This window comes from Canis lupus, chromosome 25 (assembly GCF_003254725.2).
Source record: "Canis lupus dingo isolate Sandy chromosome 25, ASM325472v2, whole genome shotgun sequence".
In the NCBI taxonomy this organism is placed as follows: domain Eukaryota; kingdom Metazoa; phylum Chordata; class Mammalia; order Carnivora; family Canidae; genus Canis; species Canis lupus.
The window spans coordinates 29,285,937-29,306,858 of record NC_064267.1 but is presented as its reverse complement, the minus strand read 5'-3'; positions in this window follow the sequence as shown (position 1 = coordinate 29,306,858).

The window sequence follows — 20,922 nt, the reverse complement described above, 5'->3', positions numbered from 1 at the left end:
TGCACTTTGGTTAAGGCCCTTTGAGTGATACCCATCTTTTTCTCCTTAGTTGCTCTGCCACTATTCATTTATTGGGTCCAGATTTCTTAGAAAAATATTATGCTGGGATTTCTTTCTCCAAAAAGTGGGTAGCAATTCTAGAATTTGACAGTAATAATCAAAATAGCCAACCAGGTGAGTTAAATGACCCCTTCACGGCTTTTATTTGCTCCATTTCTGACAGCATTATGGCTAAGTCTGGGGATACCAGTCATTTATCCCTATTGGATCAGCTACTGTCCTTTTTAAGGGCAAAATCTTCAACTGATATTCATCTGAAACATCACTACCCCAGCAGAAGGAAAGAAGATTTCCTCCTTGCCCAGCAATAGCCCAGCCAATGAGAAACTACCACAAGCCAGCCAATGAAAAGTCACTACACTTCAAACTTCTAGTTTGTGCCAATGGGCTTTTGTGTATAATAGCCCCTCCCAACTTCCTGCTTTTGCTATAGACTGCTTGTCTCAAATTGCAATTCCTCTATTCCCAAATAAACCCATTTTCCTGGTAAAATAACTGGCTGCTTTACTATTAAGGCCAACAATACCAATGTTATTTCCTTACTTTGGGCAAATGTGCCATGGTTATGTAAAATGTTAACATTAGGAAAAATTAAGTGAAGAGTCTGCAGGAACACTGTACTATCTCTGCTACTTTTCTGTAAATCTAAAATTATTCCAAAATTAAGTTTACTTAGAAAGAAAAGGCTTGCATGATAAGCTTACAGTTAAAAAAAAAAATCTCCCAAGAGAGCTGTATATCCTTCCTTCTTTTTAAACAATAAATACAACTTATTGTCCTTTTGTTTTTACTTTTGCTGTTCAGATGCTCAAAGCCAAATTCTATGCTCGATTATATCAGCTACATTAATCCTTAGAGTTCTCATATTGTTTTCCTCATTTCCCCTTATCCTGGTTTCCCTTTAATATAAGGAATAAAGCCTAACCTTGTTGCATTTTTTGCTGTTGTCATCACAAACATTTCTAATCCTTTCAGGAAGGATACTCCACATTAATTACAGACTGAAAATTGTTCAAAGGAAGGCAAGATTGTGAAGGCTCAGGAAGTCATGGGTCAACTGCAGCGATTGGGCTCCTTTAGACAGAAAGATGACTCAGGGGGGAAACAATGGGTGTCTTCAAATACCTGAAAGATTGCTCTTCAGAAAGCAGGGAAGACCATGTTTGTGTGGCACCGAAGGGCAAACCCCAACCTAGGGGCACACATTACTAGAGGAAGACTTAGACTCAGCATAAGGAAGAACTAACAAAGCCAACCAATGGGGGAGTAGTTAGAACTGCTGCCCTACTTAAGGGTATGGTATCTAGATTGTTTTAACAGGATCTCCTATTTTTAGAAATCCTATTAAAATGCAATAGGTCTGATTCAATGGATAGCAAGACTCTAGACTGTCCGTCACGAAGTCCTCTTTGAAGAGGTTAAACTAGATCTTGAAAGCTTCTTCCAGCTGTATATTCTGAGATGATATAAAAGTAGTTTATGCTACAGTTCTGGAATGTGGAGTGAATAAACATGACAACAGTGGGTGACATTTATTAAATGCTTCCTCTGTGTTGGGAGCTGTGGAGTGCATTTTGCATCCACTATCTCTTAACCTTTCAACAACTCTCCAAGCTGGCTCAACAGGAGAGCTTATGTCTTCCTGGCCATGCCTTTTCACACTGCTGTTGTCCATAGCAGCAGCATTTGTAAGCTAGCTGCAGCATGATACCCCAAAGGCTAAGTCTCAATTGTGTTCATTTGGAAAGAGGTATGGGTGAGTCAGGTGACCCAGTTAGTCAATAGCCATGGCCTCAGCAATCAGCTTAATAACCTGTTGAGAAGATGCCAGGTCTAATTGTTCAGGAAGGAAATCTTGCCTTTAGCATTGCTAGCTTCAGTTAGAACTTCCTTCTCTCTGTATTTGGGTTAATGCTGTGTCATGTTTATAATCCAACACCCACTAGTTGTGTGACCTTGGGCCAGTCTCCTAACTTCTGTCCACCCCTCACACTCTCCAGGGGGTCAGACAATTCTCCTGAGGATGTAGAGTTCTAACATTATAGATGATAAATGGAGGTGAACTATATTTTCAACAGCATCCAAAAAATCAAATGATGAGCAAAGGATCATCTAAATGTTTTATCTTGAGGTTTAAACTTTTATTTGTTTTTTTTAAGATTTTATTTATTTAATCATGACAGAGAGAGAGAGAGAGAGAGAGAGGCAGAGACACAGGCAGAGGGAGAAGCTGGCTCCATGCAGGGAGCCCGACGTGGGACTCAATCCCTGGTCTCCAGGATCACACCCTGGGCTGAAGGCGGTGCCCAAACTGCTGGGCCATTGGGGCTGCCCTAAACTTTTATTTGTAAGTGCTTGTTTGCCCATGATTTTATTGTTATCCTTGACACCCCTTAAAAAGTAGTTATTAATGTCCATTTTTAATATTTGCAAAAAGGGGATGGGGCCTTGCCCAGTGATTCAGCCCTTCTGATCCTAGTGGGTTACCATTTGGTCTTCGAAGACAGTGCAAATGAATCCTGTGTGAATTCACAGCTTCTGCCACAGTAGTGGGGCTGAAGATATAATCTGTTATCACACATACAAGGGAACATTGGAAATAGAGTAGCACTGACCCTGTAGAGAATCAAAATCAGGACTTTGGGGAAGGGGCCTTGGTCCCCAAGAAGAATAGCGTATAGGACAAGAATAAATGATGCCTGTGGTTTGAGGGAGAGAGTAGTAACACTTATAATGATTTGTCTCTGAGTCCCCAGGTACCATGCGGCATATACAGATCAATGTGATGCCGTCCTTGCCATCAATTACCAGCACTTCATGAAGGAGACAGAAAAGAACCAATAAACAAGGAAAACTACATTACATGCTATAATAGTGCTATAGCAGCAGAGGAGAAAACAAAACAAAACAAAACAAAACAGATTCTGCCCAGAAAAGTTGGTCAGCTTTTTAACAAAGTTGCATTAGAACTCAGCTTTAGGAATGGTAAGAGTTCTCTAGCTGAGGTTAGGGAGAGGGAAGAAAAAGGAGGTTCTAATCCAGAGGAAATCTGTAAATAAGGACACAGAAGCAGCAAAATTAAAATTGTGACTATAGATCAGGGGAAGGGGAGATTATAGGACATCAGCATAAAAAAGCAAGCTAAGGACTTAGTGCTTGCTAAGGAAATCACCACACTAAGAGGGGTTGGTGGGATTCAAAGACATGGTCACCAGAGGGGGGATCACAGCTGTGTTTTAGTAGGACAGCTCCAGGCACAGTGAAGGAGTCATAAGCAGAAGAATGAAGTGAGGCAGGAAGTCCAGGTAGGAAGCTTGTATAAGAGTCCAAATTCACATTATTAATGGGCTCAATTAGGGCCAGGGCAGTGAAATTGGAAATGGTTCATTATGGAGCTCTTTGGGATATTATCAGGGTTTGAGGTCCAGGTTTCTGGAGGTATTGATGACATTATGCAAAAGAGGATACACTTATGTGGCTCCTCCCCTCCCCCTCTCTCCTAGCTGGGCTCCATGGGTCTCCCTCAGGTGCCACTCCCCTACCCATCAGTCTTTTCCACAAGGTGATCCATTCACAAGAGGCTACTAGAATCACACTGCAAATGAATGTACCCACTGGCTCAAGAACCTAAAATCGTTCCCACTTCAACCCCTCAGATTCCTAGCAGAAAATGGTCATTCTATTTCATCTATGTCCTGTGCCCCCTTGGGCCTTGCTGCCAACCAAGGTCTGTTTTCTGACATATATGAGTGACTGGCTGAGTCCTGCCACTGGTGCTTCTTTATGTCATTTGCCTGACTCCCCTCTATTCATCTATATCCCTCTTCTTCAAAATCCAGCCTGCAACCCATCCCCAGGAAACCTAGGATTCACATACAGATGACCATTATCAACTGGACATGCCCCCTATGGGTTCCCTATCTCCCCTCCCATCACTGAAGACCAGCAGCACTAGAGGTGGCCCTTTTACCAAAAGGGACCCTTTCTATTCTCCCCAACCTGGCAGGAATCATAATTCTCTGAATCTCTCCCTAAGAGAATTCCACATGCTTCAGAGACGTACACTTCCCAAAGTCCCCAGTTTTCCCTTTATCCTTCCACCTGTTCTCAGGGGAGTCAGGGGGCAAAATGTTCTAAGATGCTGGCCAGGGCTCCCACCTCACCCTCATTTAAACCTGACTATCCAGAAAGCTCGCAGGATGACCTGCCATCCTTCCTACCAGCAATCTGCCAGAAATACTGAAGGTGCCAACCTTTCTTCAGCTAGTGGAAAGAGGATATTCAGCTGCACAGAGAAAGATCAAAACTGTAGATAACTGGATAAAGCACTTGAAATCACTCAATGACACAGCCATCTTTTAATTACCTTGGGAACAGGAGATAAGAATAATGGAAAGCTACAGATAATCCATTTGTTTCCAAAAAAAAAAAAAAAACACTTCCACGTCAAATGTGCAATTTAAAGTTGATGCTTGCAAGACACAAAAGAGGCCAGTGACAGGTTTTCAGGAAGGAAGTAAAATCCAAAGGACAGGAAAAACACAAAAATGTTCTCTGTAAATGCTAAGGATGGCACACTGCAGTTATTAACCACAACTCTACACACTTTCCCATTAATGGAAAGGCTAAATCTTTTCCAAGTGTGACAGGTGGCATCTGATCACTCCCTAGGGATTCTGTTCTTTAGCCATTTAACAGTCACAATAAATTTTCTGTAGTTCCATTTAAAACATTATTCTCCGGGGAGTATTCTAGTTTACTTTGAACAGCCGGTGACAAATATCCCCAACCAAGAGCAAAAATGCTTAATTCAACCCACAGTAGGAATAGAAAAGCCTTCTTAGCCCAGGTAACTTTGAGCTGGGAAGTGCCTGGTTTGGAGGCTAGCTCCAACTCTAATTGGGTTTCCTCACTTTTACAGGTGAAAACTATGAATCCGGGGAGAGGCAAAGACATGCCTGGGGTCACATAATTAATTCGTAGTGAGTCTGCACCAGATCTGGGTCTCTTAAATCTGAGATCATGCCTACTTTAAAATAGAAATTTCTTCCTTTCTTTTCTCTTTCTCCTAGAACAGCCAGGGTGGTCATGGAGAAGTACCACCCAGAATTCCTCTCAGCAAGGACTGTGGTCCAGTTGCGGGCAGCATGGTCAGTACACAGCCTAAAGCTCTCAGTGCCTTCAGGGTCTGCCTCAACTGTAGAAGTCCATGCTACCCAAGGTCACAGTCTTCCCATGGCAGCCTGTATCCACTGACTATATGAGGCAAGATATAAAGACAGACATTTCTGCCTAATGGGGCAATGTTGGTGGGTGGTATTCACTCCAGAGCTTCCCACTGGGCTAGCCAGAGTTTTATCAGATCTGTGACTTCTTCCTCTGCCCAATCCAGTTTCCTTCCTTCTCTTTCATAGATGCTGGTTCCTAATAAACATTTTACATCCCAGATTCCTCCTCCTCAGCATCTGCTTCTGGAGCACCCAACCTGCCACACCTGCCTTTCCAGGCTATGCCACACCCACACTCAATTGGCAACCACCTTGTCCTCAATTTTTGTTCATCCCTGACTTGCCCACCCTAATTCGAGGCTGGCTTTCAGTTCTTACCCTTACCAACCAAGTCACCCCCTTCACCCTTAACTCTGGCTCTCGAGATTGTGGTCTTCCTGTCTTCCCAGCCAACAATGCAGCACTACAGAAGAGAAGTCCAGAACAACTGGACAGGCTCCCTACAGGCCCCTGTCCATTGACCCAAATCCATCCTGGGGCCTCCACTCACGTAGGATGAGCCAGGTATGGGGATCTGATCATGCAGTTGTGTAGAAGCAGTAGGTGCCCCTGTGCCTTATCTGGGGAGGCTGTAGATCACTCATATGCTGATGGCTCTCTTAGTAGTTGTGGGGTTTGCTTTAAGAAATGAGAAGTTTAAAAATTAAGACAAGATTTTGGTGGAAAAATACAGGATGCTTGGGTCCCAATGAAGTTTGACTATGTGGATAGGGTGACCATATGTCCTGATTACCTGGAACGTTTCTGATCTATGTCTGTCATCAAAATATAGGGACCCCCGGGTGGTTCAGTGGTTGAGCATCTGCTTTCAGCTCAGAGCGTGATCCTGGAGTTCTGGGATCAAGTCCCACATCAGGCTCCCTTCATGGAGCCTCCTTCTTCCTCCACCTATGTCTGTGTGTGTGTGTGTGTGTGTGTGTGTGTGTGTGTGTGTGTGTGTGTCTCACGAATAAATAAAATCTTTTTTTTAAAAGCAATATAATTATTAATAGCATTGCTTTCCACTCTCAGCTGTCCCTGTTTGGTGATAATGTAATCACCCAGTACATAGAACATATGACTTCAGAGCAAGCCTGGGCACCCCAATCTTAGACATTTTGAGAGAAAGGGATATGGTGGTGCTGTGGGTAGTAAGTGGAAAGAACATGGTGCCAGGACAGACTTGGGTTGTTTTTTTTTAAAGATTTTATTTATTTATTCATAAAGAGACAGAGAGAGAGGGAGAGAGAGGCAGAGACACAGGCAGAGGGAGAAGCAGGCTCCATACAGGGAGCCCGATGTGGGACTCGATCCCCGGTCTCCAGGATCACACCCTGGGCTGAAGGCGGCGCTAAACCGCTGGTCCACCGGAGCTGCCCAAACTTGGGTTTTAACGATCTCTGGACCAGGCATCAGCTAGGGACTATGGATGAGTTCCTTAGTCTCTTGCTTTATCTGAAAAACCTGAAGTAATAAAATATGCTCAGCCTATTATACATGACTGTTGAGAATATCAAGTGAAAGTGTAGATAATGCTTTGAAACAATAAAGCCCCATTGAGATGTCAAGTGTGGACAAAATACCAACATAATAAATATTTGTTGAGTGAATGATTAAATTGCAAGAGAGAGATGTTAGGTATAATTATTATCAATATGTGGTAATGATAACCAGCATTTTTTTAAGTCAATGAGCCTCCTGTCAAGAGGTAGAGTCTAATTCCCCTGTCCTTGAATTGGGCTGGACTTAGAGACTCACTTCTAAGGAAGGGAATGGACAGAAGTGGCATTGTGTGACTTCCTAGGCTAGACCATAAAAGACCGTCTTTTATGGTCTAGCCTGGCTCTCCCTTTCTTGGGATGCTCTTCAATCCCAGCCACTGTAATGTGAGAAAGCCTAGGCAAAAATGGAGAGGCCAAGTCCTTACTCCAATCTAGGTCCTAACAAACAGAGAGCATTAACAACCTTTGAGATAACTCCAGCTCCACTCACTATCTGATCGCAACCTCATGAGGAACCCCAAGTGAGAACCACTTCCTAAGCCCACTTAAAAATAAATGATTGTTTTGGGAAGATGGAAAGAAAGAAAGGAAAGAGCCTGTGTTCTGAGTTACATCTCTTGATGAAGATTGCCTCCCAAGAATGTACGAAGGGCCATATTAGTTGTGACTCTGCCTAAGCAGCTGGAAATTACGGCGCTGACAATAGCTTCTAGGGGAGTGCCACTCAAGACACTTTGGTTTCTTTAATAGCCAATTATGACTGTCATTGTCACATTTATCTTAATCTTTGAAGTTACTTTGTCAGGCAGTACCATCACTTGGGATAACAGTTCCATAAGCTTCTTCCTTATGAAACTCTTCCAGAATTAGAAAAACAAATGTGTTTTCTTTTCTTTTTTAAAGATTTTATTTATTTATTCATGAGAGAGAGAGAGAGGCAGAGACACAGGCAGAGGGAAAAGCAGGCTCCATGCAGGGAGCCCAACATGGGACTCAATCCCGGGTCTCCAGGATCACACCCTGGGCTGAAGGCAGCACTGAACCGCTGAGCCACCCGGGCTGCCCAACAAATATGTTTTCAATTTATCTACTGCTTTTACCGTTTCAGAACTTACAATCACATTCACTCTTAAATTTTACCTTTGCAGACTGCAAAGTCTAGAATCTCTCATCACATTCCCTACTGGCAAACCAGTTTGGCACCTGAAACATTCAAGGCCTTTGGAGTCAGTGCAAAGTCCCAAAGAAATGGGGTATAACTAAGAAATTTGTTAATATGCGTATGGTTTTAATTGGCTTGGAAGACAGCCTGTGGGTTTTTACTTTGTATAAAAGAAAAAAATACATACTGAAGGACTAGAAAAATAGATACATAATGCTCTGAATTAAATCTTAAGATTCTTATGTATGATTTTCTTACATGTTAAAAGTTATTTTTTCCCTTGGGAATATAGCTTCACAATTATAGTAGAAAACAGCCAGAGAATATTTGCATGTTCTATGCCACCCCTGCTCAAGACCTTTTGAAATTACTGTGCCATGCCTTACAGAATAGAGTCCACACTGTTCAAGGTGATAGTAGCCATCAGCAGCCCCCTACTTTCCAACAAAACATCAGCAGTGATAAATCTCGTCTACTCACCAGCTCCCATATACACACTGCTGTGTTGCCTCTCCCTGTTGTTTTTGCCAGCCCTGCCCCACACAGCTGGGAGTCCTCTTTTGTGTTTCTTTTCTCAATTCTAACTATTTATGAGGATTGATAATTTGTGACTTCCTTTTTTCCTAAAGGTCTTCCAAAGAACAAAAAGGGAATTTACATATTTTTTAATTACACAGAACTTATTCTAGCTTGCAATTACCATATGAACCATTTTATCCAAGGGCAATGTGTCTAAGATACAATGTGGGATCTTAATGATCTTATTTTTTCCTATATCTTCAAACACGTTACTCTTCCATTACCTGGAATTATTGTTATTCATCATCCCTCATCATTACTCATCACCTGTTCCTAACTATACTAAAAAAAAAAAAAAATCATCATAATTTTTAAGTGGAAGAATGATGGAATTATCTAGAAAGATGAACCAGTAGTGAAATAATCACCATCCTTTAGTTTTCTGACTGCTAAAAGAAATATATCATCTTTCAAGGGGCATGAAAGAAGGCAGTACACACCATATTCGTAGTCTGTGTTTAGCCTTCACGGAAAACAAATGACAATTCAGAATTTTTCATTTTCTACTCTTAAAGCCAAAGAAAAGAAAATGAACAGGGAAAGACCTTTCAAATTATTAGACAACCAGAAGATGAAATGAAAAGAGACAGCAGCACTCTAGACTCTAATGATGATGGTAAAATTTACCCTGTAAGTGAAATCTCAGACAGTGAGTCCTCGGATGACAATATTCTAATGATCTTTCTCAAATTTAAGAATCAACATATGAACAATGTACTTTTTCAAGATTTATTTATTTATTTGAGAGAAAGAGAGATAGGAAGGTGGGGAGGGGCAGAGGGAGAGAGAATCTTCAGCAGACTCCCCACTGAGCGCAGAGCCTGACTTGGGTCTCAATCTCAAGACCCCTGAGATCATGACCTGAGCCGAAATCAAGAGTCTGACCCTTAACCAACTGAGCCACCCAGGTGCACCTGAACAACCTATTTTTAAGGACAAGAAGAGAATACAGTATTTTTATCCAATTAGTCAAAGGAAAGCCTCTTCATGCAATCATTTGTGACAAGAACCTGACTTCTCCCGTTTTGCTAAAAGGACATATGATAGCATTGTTTCATTTTCATTGATGTTTGTGCCTCAAAATTTACTTGCTACAAAGAAGTTTATTATGTTTGGATTCTTATTAAAAATCCAATAAAGTTGTTTTTCACTATCCCTTTATTTTCACTTCTATATTTACAGGATGACTTAAAAATATAAAAGATAAATAGATAAGCCATTGAGCTTTCTCGATGGTAACTATTTTTCCTCATATTCTGAGAGTTCTGGTCCAGCTGGAGCTTCATCCACCTCCTGGACCTGTTTCTTCTGTTCCAGCCCACCCTGAACTTTCCCTCCCTAGAAGTATTGTTCTGAGAAGCTCTTCCATAACAGTAGTTTGATGTGAGTTATGCATTTGTTTCATTTCTTATCTAAACCAAATCATGAAGTTCCTTAGGGCAAGGATTATTTTTCCCACAAACACTTGAGTGCTGTGGCTAGTGCTATAGCAGGCCATAGAGACACAGCAGTAAGCAAATTAAGCATCATCCTTGCCTTCTTGGCATGTCCTTCAGCTGTGGCAGGGCCCAAACATGATCAAAGGAGAGTGAAGTGAAAAGAGTCATAGCTTCTGCTATGGGACAGATAAACCTGGATTCGAATTCTGCTATCACTACTTCCTATTTGCAGGAACTTAGGGAAGTTTCCTTGCCTCTCTGAACTTTGTTCTCTTAGTCTGAGACGTGGAGGTCTATATTAGCTTGCTAGGACTGCCATAACAAAATACCACAAACTGGGATCCCTGGGTGGCGCAGTGGTTTGGTGCCTGCCTTTGGCCCAGGGCACAATCCTGGAGACCCGGGATCGAATCCCACATCGGGCTCCCGGTGCATGGAGCCTGCTTCTCCCTCTGCCTGTGTCTCTGCGCCTCTCTCTCTCTCTCTGTGACTATCATAAATAAATAAAAATTAAAAAAAAAACAAAACAAAACAAAATACCACAAACTGAATGCCTTAAAAAACAGAAATTCATTTTCTCACCGTTCTGGAGGCTGGAAGTGCAAGGTCAGGGTGGCAGCAGGGTTGATTTCTCCTGAAGCCTCTCTCCTTGACTTGCAGATGACTACCTTCTCCCTGTGTCCTCACCTGGCCTTTTTCTCCATAGGCACACATCCCTGAGGTCTCTTCCTCTTCTTACAGGAGCATCAGTCATGTTAGACTAGGGCTTTACCCTTACAACCTCATTTAACTTGAATTATCTCTTTAAAGGCCTTACCTCCAAATATAGTTACGTTATGGGTCAAGGCTTCAACATATGAAGTCTGGAAAGATACGACCCAGTCCGTAGGAGGGTGCCATGAGGGTTAGAGTGTATGCTATATATAACATACCTGGTTGTAGTGTAAGCCCTGATGTTGCCTTTTCTTTTTTGCAATGCAAGAGCCTGACTTAGGCTTTGATTTTGGAGGTATCTTCAAAAGAGGGTTATCTCAGATAAACACTTTACCAGCCACATGAGTAGATAAAGAGCCAGACTACCACTCTCAAATGAGGCAACATGTTTTAGTGCTTTCAGTAACTGACCATTTGGACCACTTGTTCTTTTCTCTTCTTTCTCTTTAAATTCCACTCTTATATTTTAGAATCACCAATAGAGAGTGAGCCTGTAAAACCCTAGGGCCCCACCATTTACCCCAATGAAAGCTAAACCCCAGACCCCACGCATTCTCTCTCTCTCTCTCTCTCTCTCTCCCTCCCTCCCTCCTTCCCCAAAATAATAAACCTGTATTTTTTTTAAGTTTCCTAATGTTTCTTGCTGAAGGGGATCTTGCAATCATAATGAGACTCTCAGGAGCTAGTTCAAATACAGCACTGGTTATTGATAGGCTGAGATTGGCACACAACACTGGTACACAGAAGAAGCTCAATTCAAAAGTATCCAGGGACAGCTGAGTGGCTCAGTTGGTTGAGCATCAAACCCTTGATTTCAGCTCAGGTCATGATATCAGGGTCATGATATGGAATCCCTTGTCAGTCTCCATGATTAGCAGGGAGTCTGCTTGGATTCTCTCCCTCTCTCTCTCCCTCTGCCCCTCTCGTCCCCTCTCTCCCAAATAAATAAGTAAATCTTTAAGAAAAAAAATACAAGTATCAGTAAATAAATAAATAAATCTAATTTATATATAACATCTTCTTTATGCATTCATCTATGGACAGACACTTGGGGGGTTTATTTACAATAGACAAGATATAGAAGCAACCCAAGTGTCCATCTATACATGAATGAGTAACAAAAAAATGGTATGTATATATATACATATATATATATATATATATATATATATTGGAATATTACTCAGCCATAAAAAAGAATGAGATCTTGCTATATATGACAACATGGAGAAACTAGAGGGTATGAAGCTAAGTGAAATAAGTCAGACAAGAGAAAGACAAATATCATATGATTTCACTCATATGTGGAATCTAAAAAAAACAAGCACATAAACAAACAAAAATAAACTCAAATACAGAAAACAAACTGGAGGTTGCCAGAGAAGTGAGTACGAGGGTGAGCAAAAATATATATATATTTTTTTTTTATTTATAAAGAGGGTTAAGAGCTATAAACTTCCAGTTATATGTCACAGAGATGAAAAATACAGCATAGGAAATATAGTCAATAATATTGTAATAATGTTGCATGGTGACTACACTTATCATGTTGAGCACTGAGTTATATATAGAATTGTCAAATCAATATGTTGTACACCTGAAGCTAGCATTACACTGTATGTTAATTATATTTCAATTCAAAAGAGGGGGTTATCCAAGATGTATAAAGAACTTACCAAACTCAACACCCAAGAAACAAACAATCCAGTCATGAAATGGGCAGAAGACATGAAGACATTTCTCCAAAGAAGACCTACACATGGCCAACAAGCACATGAAAAAATGCTCCACATCAGTTGCCATCAGGGATACAAATCAAAACCACAATGAGATACCACCTCACACCAGTGAGAATAGCTAAAATTAACAAGACGGGAAACAATAGATTTTGGAGAGGATGTGGAGAAAGGGAAACCCTCTTGCACTGTTGGTGGGAATGCAAGCTGGTACAGCCACTCTGGAAAACAGTGCACAGTTTCCTCAAGAAGATAAAAATAGAGCTACCCTATGACCTAGCAATTGCACTAATGGGTATTTACCCCAAAGATACAGATGTAGTGAAATGCTGGGACACCTGAACCCCAATGTTCATAGCAGCAATGTCCACAATAGCCAAACTGTGGAAGGAGCCATGATGTCCTTTGACAGATGAATGGATAAAGAAGATGTGGTCTATATATACAATGGAATACTACTCAGCCATCAGAAAGGATGAATACCCACCATTTGCTTCAACGTGGAAGGAACTGGAGGGTATTATGCTGAGTGAAGTGAGTCAATCAGAGAAAGACAATCATCATATGGTTTCACTCATATGAATATAAGAAATAGTGAAAGGGACTATAGGGTAAAGGAGGGAAATTGAATAAGGAAAAATTAGAGAGGAAGACAAACCATGAGAGACTCCTAACTCTGGGAAACAAAGGGTTGCAGAAGGGGAGGGGGGTGGAAGACTGGGGTGACTGGATGACAGGCACTAAGGGGGGCACTTAATGGGATGAGCACTGGGTGTGATACTATATGCTGGCAAATTGAATTTAAATAAAAAAAATTTTAAGAACATATCATACTAGACCATAGAAATTTAAAAAAAAATAAAAAGAGTGGGATTTTCTAATTATCTTTAAAGTCTTTTGTCTCCTAGGTCAATACATTTTTTTTTTTTTTACAAAATTCTTCAAACAAGTTGAAATAACATATCATGGTTGTTCCAGAATCTATTCATTAGACATTCTTATGATGCTTTTTCATATTGTCCAAGCTAACCTACACTTATTTCTTTATATAAGTCTTTCCATGTGTGTCTCCCTTCACCCCAAAGTCAGAGTATAAAGTTCTGAACGATGGGAATCACACCTTCCATTCATTTGCTACATTAACAAATTTAATACTCTACACACAGTGCTTAATAAATGATATATCCTTGAACATGCCTGATACAGTGGTGAATACATAGTAGACATTCAGGTCATACCTGGTGATTGACTATATCAGAGCACAGGTTGTTTTCACATGCAGGGTTACAAGGAATAGGAGACCTCCACATTTGAGGTCTGAAGAATGGTTTCAAGCCTGGACTCTGCCATTTACCAGCATATGACCTTAAGCATGTTACTTAACCTGACACTCCTTCCCTTGTGTGTAAAATGAGAATAATAGTATGTATTTGGCGTGGTTGCCTTCAAGTCTAAAGAAATGATATCTGTGAAATCAGCTATCCTGGCACATAGTGAGAGATGAGTAAATATTGGCTGAGGTTATGAGAGTCTGTTTGAATGTGGGTCTCTAGGGAGGTGAGGGACCCAAATAAATAAAACTGTTGTGCTTCCATCAACATTTTCAAACAGGTAAAATTTGATCCAAATGAACATCAGAACTAGATTTGAAGTGGAAAGATAGGATGGAGATGTCCCAAAAGAGTAACATGAGAAAAGCTTGGGCGAGGCACCAGTCTCAATCTTGGTGTCCTGAAATATCAAACATACCAGATTTTTCCAGCACCCATGGGCATTCCCACTCCCACCAGACACTCACACACACCTAAACATATGCGCGCGCACACACACACACTCAACACAGTCACACACATACCATACAGGCAGAAAGGTTTGTTCTATCAGGCCCTTACCCCCTATCCCATGCCCTCGATAGCCAGTTAGGCCAAAGGTGAGGGGTAACAGATTCATCTTAAGCCATCTAGATTCTCTCTTTTGGTTGATTTTAGATCTGGGACAAGGAACTACAAGATAATTCTGGAACATATTGTGCACGAAAACATAAAGTGTTCAAAGATTAACAGCATCGGCTCAGGACACAGGAGCTGACTTGAAGGATTCTCACTAGCCAAATTTGGGAGCAATTGGAGTATCAAAAAAGAAAAATTATGGTGTTTACAATACTTTGAGTTTGGGGTTTTTTGAGATGTACATTCTATAGTGCTCCTGAAGGAGAGGTGGGGGCAGAGAGAGGGAAGGAAAATGAGGAAAGCTCTTCTTTACAACAATGCCATTTAAAAATAAAAAAGTAATGAGAGAAAAAAATATTATTTTGCAACCTCCAAAATAATAATTTATTCAGGTAAAGATCATCCAAAAATATTGAATAAAACTCATAGGGACACAATCTCAAAGTTATTACACCACAGATTTCTTATTGATTAGAAAATCAAAATATGCCATTACAATGGAAAGACTTGGTAGTTACTGTACTAACTAAGTCATCAAACCAAGTCATCAACTTGGTATTACCAGAAATTGCCTCCTGACATGATGAAATAAGGAATGTACATTACCTAGATAATTGTTTTATCAAAAAATATTTTTTTAAAAAATATTTTTAATCTGAATCTAATCATGGAAAAATACCAGTCAAACCCAGAATGAAGTTCATTCTATATGACAACTGGCCAGAACATTTCAAAACAGTCAATATCAAGAAACACAAGAGAAGGCAGAATGACTGTTCTAGATTTTTTAAATGACCAAAGATATGCAGTATAAAAACTTTGATTGGATCCTTGTTAAACAAAAAATTATAGGGGCACCTAGGTGGCTCAGTCAGTTAAGCATCCAACTCTTGATTTTGGCTCAGGTCATGATCCTGTGGTCCAGCAATTGAGCCCTGAGTCAGGTTCCACATTCAGCAGGGAGTCAGCTTCGGGATTCTCTTTTTCTCTCTGTCCCTCCCCTCACTTGCTCTCTAAAATAAATAAATAAATCTTTTTAAAAATTACAAAGGAAAATTTGGGACACTTTGGAAATTTTGAATATATACTGGACATTAAATGATGTTGTTGAATTGTGGTTAATTTTCTTAGATGCAATAAGAGTATAGTGTTCAAAAGACCATCTCTATGTTAGGAGATCATGCTGAAGGTTTCAGGAGAGAAGCATCATGGTATCTACAACTTACTTTCAAATGGTTCAGCCAGTCACAGCTGGCTATGATCTACCACCTGGCTATGATCTATGATCATACCACCCTGAGCACACCTGATCTCAAGTGTGTCAGCCACAAAACAGTGTATGTGTGTGGAGAGAGAGAAAGCACCTGAACATGGAAAAATGTTAACAATTGATTAATTTGGTGGAAGGTTTATTGTTCTGTTCTTCCAACGTTTCTATGGGTTTGAATTTTTTTTAGAATAAACTTGAGAACAAATCATCTCTTTCTTGGGAATTTGCCATTGGGATTTAGAAATGTTAAGCCAAAAAAAAAAAAGACAGAAAGAAAGAAATGTTAAGCCATTCTAGGTTGATTACTGAAACCCAAAAATTGAGTTGTTGGGTTTTTTTTTTTTAAGGAAAAAAAAATAACGTTAGAGGACAAGTCAACCCAGAAGCTGAGGACAGTCACCTTCTTCTACTACATGCTTGGAAAAGCAGAGAAAACTAGCCCAGATAGAACAATGGAAGAAACAGATGCCCAGAATGATGCAGAAAAGAGAGAGACCATGCAACCCCAGATGTAGAAAAGACAGAGAGCCTGAGAGAGGGGCTCCTTGTTTCTGAAGCTTTGGTTCTTGGTCCCAGTCCCTTAGAAAGCTAGCCACATGCCTACCATTAGGTTCTGGGAGATGTTCCTGTGTCTGAACTCCTCCTCTTTGTTAAAACCAATATGAGTGAGTTTTTCTGTTATTTGCAATCAAAGTGTGTGTGTGTCCCCACAGTTTCTCCTTTTCCAGAATGTCTTGTAGTTGGACTCATAAAGTAAATAGCCTTTTCAGATCGCCTTCTTTCATTTAGTATTAGGCATTTAAGCTTCCTCTGTGTCTTTTCATGGTTTGATAGCTCTTTTTTTTTTTTTTAGCACTGAATCATATTTATTGATTCATTCATTTACCTACTAGAAGACATGTTGGCTGCTTCCAGTTTTGGCAATAATGAATAAAGCTGCTATAAACATCCACATGCAGGTTTTTGTGTGGACATAAGTTTTCAGTTTCTCTGGAAAAATACCAAAGAACACAACTGCTGCATCATATGGTAAGAGTATGTTTAGTTTTATAAGAAACTACCAACCTGTCTTCCAAAGTGACTGTACCATTTTGGATTCCCAACCAGCAATGAATGAGTTTCTGTGGCTTCACATCCTCACCAGCATTTGGTATGGTCAGTGTTCTGGATTTTGGCCATTCTAATAAGTATATAGTGGCATCTCATTGTTGTTTTAATCTGCATTTCATTGATGACATATGTTATGGAGCATCTTCTCATGTACTTGTTTGCCATCTATATTTCTTCTTTGTTAGGTATCTATTAAGGCCTTCAGCTCATTTTTAATCAGGTTTTTTGCTTTCTTATTGTTGAGTTTTAAGAGTTTTATACGTTATGAGTAATAGCCCTTTATCAGATGTGACTTTTGCAAATATGTTCTTCCAGTCTGTCACTTGTCTTCTCGTTCTCTTGACATTGTCTTTTGCAGAAAAGAAGCTTTTAATTTTAATGAAGTCCAGTTTATCAGTTCTTTCTTTCATGAACTGTTCCTTTGGTACTATATCTAAAATGTTATCACCATAGCCAAGATCATCTAAGTTTTCTCCTATGTCATTTCCTTGGAGTTTTATAGTTTTGTGTTTTACATTGAGGCCTACGATGGATTTTGAGTTAATTTTTGTAAAGGGTGTAAGGCCTCTGTCTACATTTATTTTTTGCATGTGGATGTCCAGTTTTTCCAGCACCATTTGTTGAAAACATTATCTTTGTTCCATTGTATTGCCTTTGCTTCTTTGTCAAAGATCAGTTGACTTATATCTGTATGGGTTTCCAGATGTATTTTTACTTTCGTTTTTATACTTTTTTTGGGTAGTCTATTTTTTGAACACACATTGCTTGTAGAGTCAGAAAAATGACTACATTCATTTTTGGGAAAAATACCATTTTCTATTCCATAAGTTGTCTTTCCATCTCTGGAAATGATTGAGATAATTGTTTGTCTGATGAAACAAATTCCTTTAGCAAATATTTCAGTATAAGAGAATACTGTGTTGCTTACAAAGGCCCTGGATACATCTTGAAGTTCTCATCTAACCTTAAGTGTTTTGTTCCTATTTTACAATGTAAATATTATTGTAACAACATGTAACAAAATTTCGAAAAGAAGGAAAAATCACCATGTCAATGATTTCTTTCTTTTTGTTTCCCACTAATCTGTATCCATATGATTTACTCAGTTGTCATCATCTGGACTTCCTTTTACTTCTCTCCTCTGAATCTTCAGTTCATTAATGTAAAATCCTCTGCAATCTATGAATATTTGGCATATAAGCGTTTTGCATTTATCCTAAATGCCTTTTTCAAGCTTCAGGGGCTACGGTGTGCTGCAGCCAGGATCCTGTCTCATTCTCATCTGTGTGCCCAGCACCTAGCACAGTGCTTGCCACTGAGTCTGTGTTTGTTGAATGAATTAATCAAAATCTCTGTACAGTTATGTTGGCGGGGAGAGTCTGTGTGTATTTAGACTATGCACACATACAAAGCTATGGAATGCAAATAAGAATGTTTCCACCCCAACCCTGAGCCCTGACTCAGAGCCCTCTGATGCCTTTTGTCTCCAAGCAGCAAGGAATCCAAGCAGAAAATTCACTATTAATGCTTCAATAAAACATTCAGGTCCTGGATGCAGCACCATGGAGGCCTCATGGCAGCCTGGAATACAGATGTGCTACCTCAGAGGGGAGTCCCATTCTCATTTACTCTTATCTGTCATTAGGATAGGAGCCTGAACTCCCGGGGCCTAGGCCTGGATAACTCTTTTACATTGGTGGGCAACACGACAAAAAAAAAAAAAAAAAAAAAAAAACAGAGCCAAGCTTTGGCAAGCACCAGTTAGCTTCTGAAAAAGTTCCTCTCCTGGTGATCTGCTCTCTGTTTTATTATTATGTGACACAAGAGGTTAATCTCCTACCTTTCCCTCAGAGAAACAATTTCATTATCCTAAGCAACCAGTAGCTTTGGATTTTTTTTAGGCACTGTGCTCTTGTGATTCAACAAGATACATTTTGCAAGCAATTCTAATGGCACCAGCTCATGTGGGTGCTGGTAAAAGCTCTTTGATTGTAATGATGGTAGACAGAGCTGGAAGTACCAGCTGTGTGTGTGTGTGTGTGTGTGGCCAGCAGATACCCAGGGTGGGCAGAGGGCATGCATGAGGGAGAAGATTACAACAAGGTTCTTAGGAAATGTCTTTTAATTGATGCAGAAAAATTGGACTTGGAGATCCATTTTTTTATTTTACAAAGGATAAAACAATTTTCTTTCTCAAAAAAAAAAAATCTGTTTCCTATTTTCCCCTTCCAGAACCACGAAATGGCTTTGGAAAGGTAGTCATCTTGCGTGAACAACAACACAATTTCCTGAAATGGCATTCTATGATCCTTAAGCCAGCACTTGTTTGGAGAGAGGAAGGAGGGACCCTTCTTCATGAGGCACAGGTTCAGACTGTGTCTGGCTGTTAGGGCTCTGAGGATGGTGGTGAAGAGAGAGGTGAGTTGGTCTGGAAACTGGAAATGTCAAGAGATTAGGAGATTTTCATGTGTCATTATTTGCTGAAAAAATACTAAGCTTTCAGTGCAGTTGCTTGATTATTTGTCTATTTCTAGTGGGGTTTTGAGGCTGCAGTCATCCATAAGAACTAACTACACAGAGACTGATGAACACCTACACAGATAAATACCCTCCTGCTTTCTCTAATCAGTAAGTATTTAGTATCAGCCTTAGCTTCTCAACCTCCAAAGATTGCCCCTTGGCATATCACCCCTTGGGCAAAGATCTTCAATCTCTTCTGATTGCCAAGGTACTAATTACTGAGGCCATCATTCAAGGCCTTTCACTGTCTCATCCAGTCTGCATATCTAGCCCCTTCTCCTACCACTCCCTTCTGTTCCAGTTCACCCGGCCTGTCCACTGGCTCCTACACCCCCCCATCTCCACCAATCCAGATATCACCCATCTTTCAAGTCCCAGCTCAAATCTTCCCTGTTGGCCAAGCCTTTCCTACCATCCCAGCCAGAGGGGAATTATCACCCTTGAATGTCTTTTGCTGACACTGTAACAGCCTGAACAATACAGATTGGAACTATGTAGGTCCACGAAAACATGGGTCCACTTATATGCAGATTTTGTTATAGTATAGTACCATAAATACATTTTTCTCTTATGATTTTCTTCAAAACATTTCCTTTTGGGGGATACCCAGGTGGTTCAGTGGTTGAACATCTGCCTTTGGCTCAGATCATGATCCCGGGGTCCTGGGATCAAGTCCTGCATCAGGCTCCCCACAGGGAGCCTGCTTCTCCCTCTGCCTATGTCTCTGCCTTTCTCATGAATTAAATAAAATCTTTTAAAAAATTTCCTTTTTCTATAGCTTACTTTGTTGAAAAGAATACTATATGTAATTAATATAACACATAAAATATGTGCTGTTTTTTCTATCAGGAAGGCTTCTGGTCAACAGTAGGCAATCAGTAGTTTTGAGAGAGTCAAAAATTACATGTGGGTTTTCAATTCCAGAAAGGGGGACTGTTGGCACTCTTAGCACCCACGTTGTTCAAGGGTCAACTGTACATCCTTGTTGGTGCTTGCAGCCCATCTTCCAAGCTAGACGGTGAGCTCTTTGAGTGCTGGGATTTTTTCTGTATTTAATTTAGTCTCTTGCCTATAATATGTGCCTTGTGTATATTACCAAAGAAGTGGTACTCAACCATGTGGGACTGGTTGACCTCAGCATGCTTGGCACTGTGCTCAAAGAGAAATAGGAGAGACTATAAATTGCTTCCATCAGGTGGTTTACAGTCCTCCTATGCAGGTAAGATGAGAACCACCACCCAGCAAAACTGCCTGGGTTTTCCAGGCACACTGTGATATGGCAAGGCAGGATGGACACTGTTGGCTTGGTGATACCAGTGCCTGGGCCTGGAGGCTAGAGGACAAAAGAAACCCACTGTGCTCACTAGTCACCAACCAATCCATAGTGATCCCTCATTCCCTTTCTGGGTTTTTATCCACATTACCTGATGGGCATAGTATCATTTTGCCCCTATTATAGGCTGAATTGGGCTCTCTCCACACATACACACAAGAAAAATTGTATATTGTAGTCCTAATCCCCAGTACTTCAGAATATGACTGTATTTGGAGATAGGGTCTTTCCAGAGATGATTAAGGTTAAATAGTCACTAGGATGGGCCCTAATCCAAACTG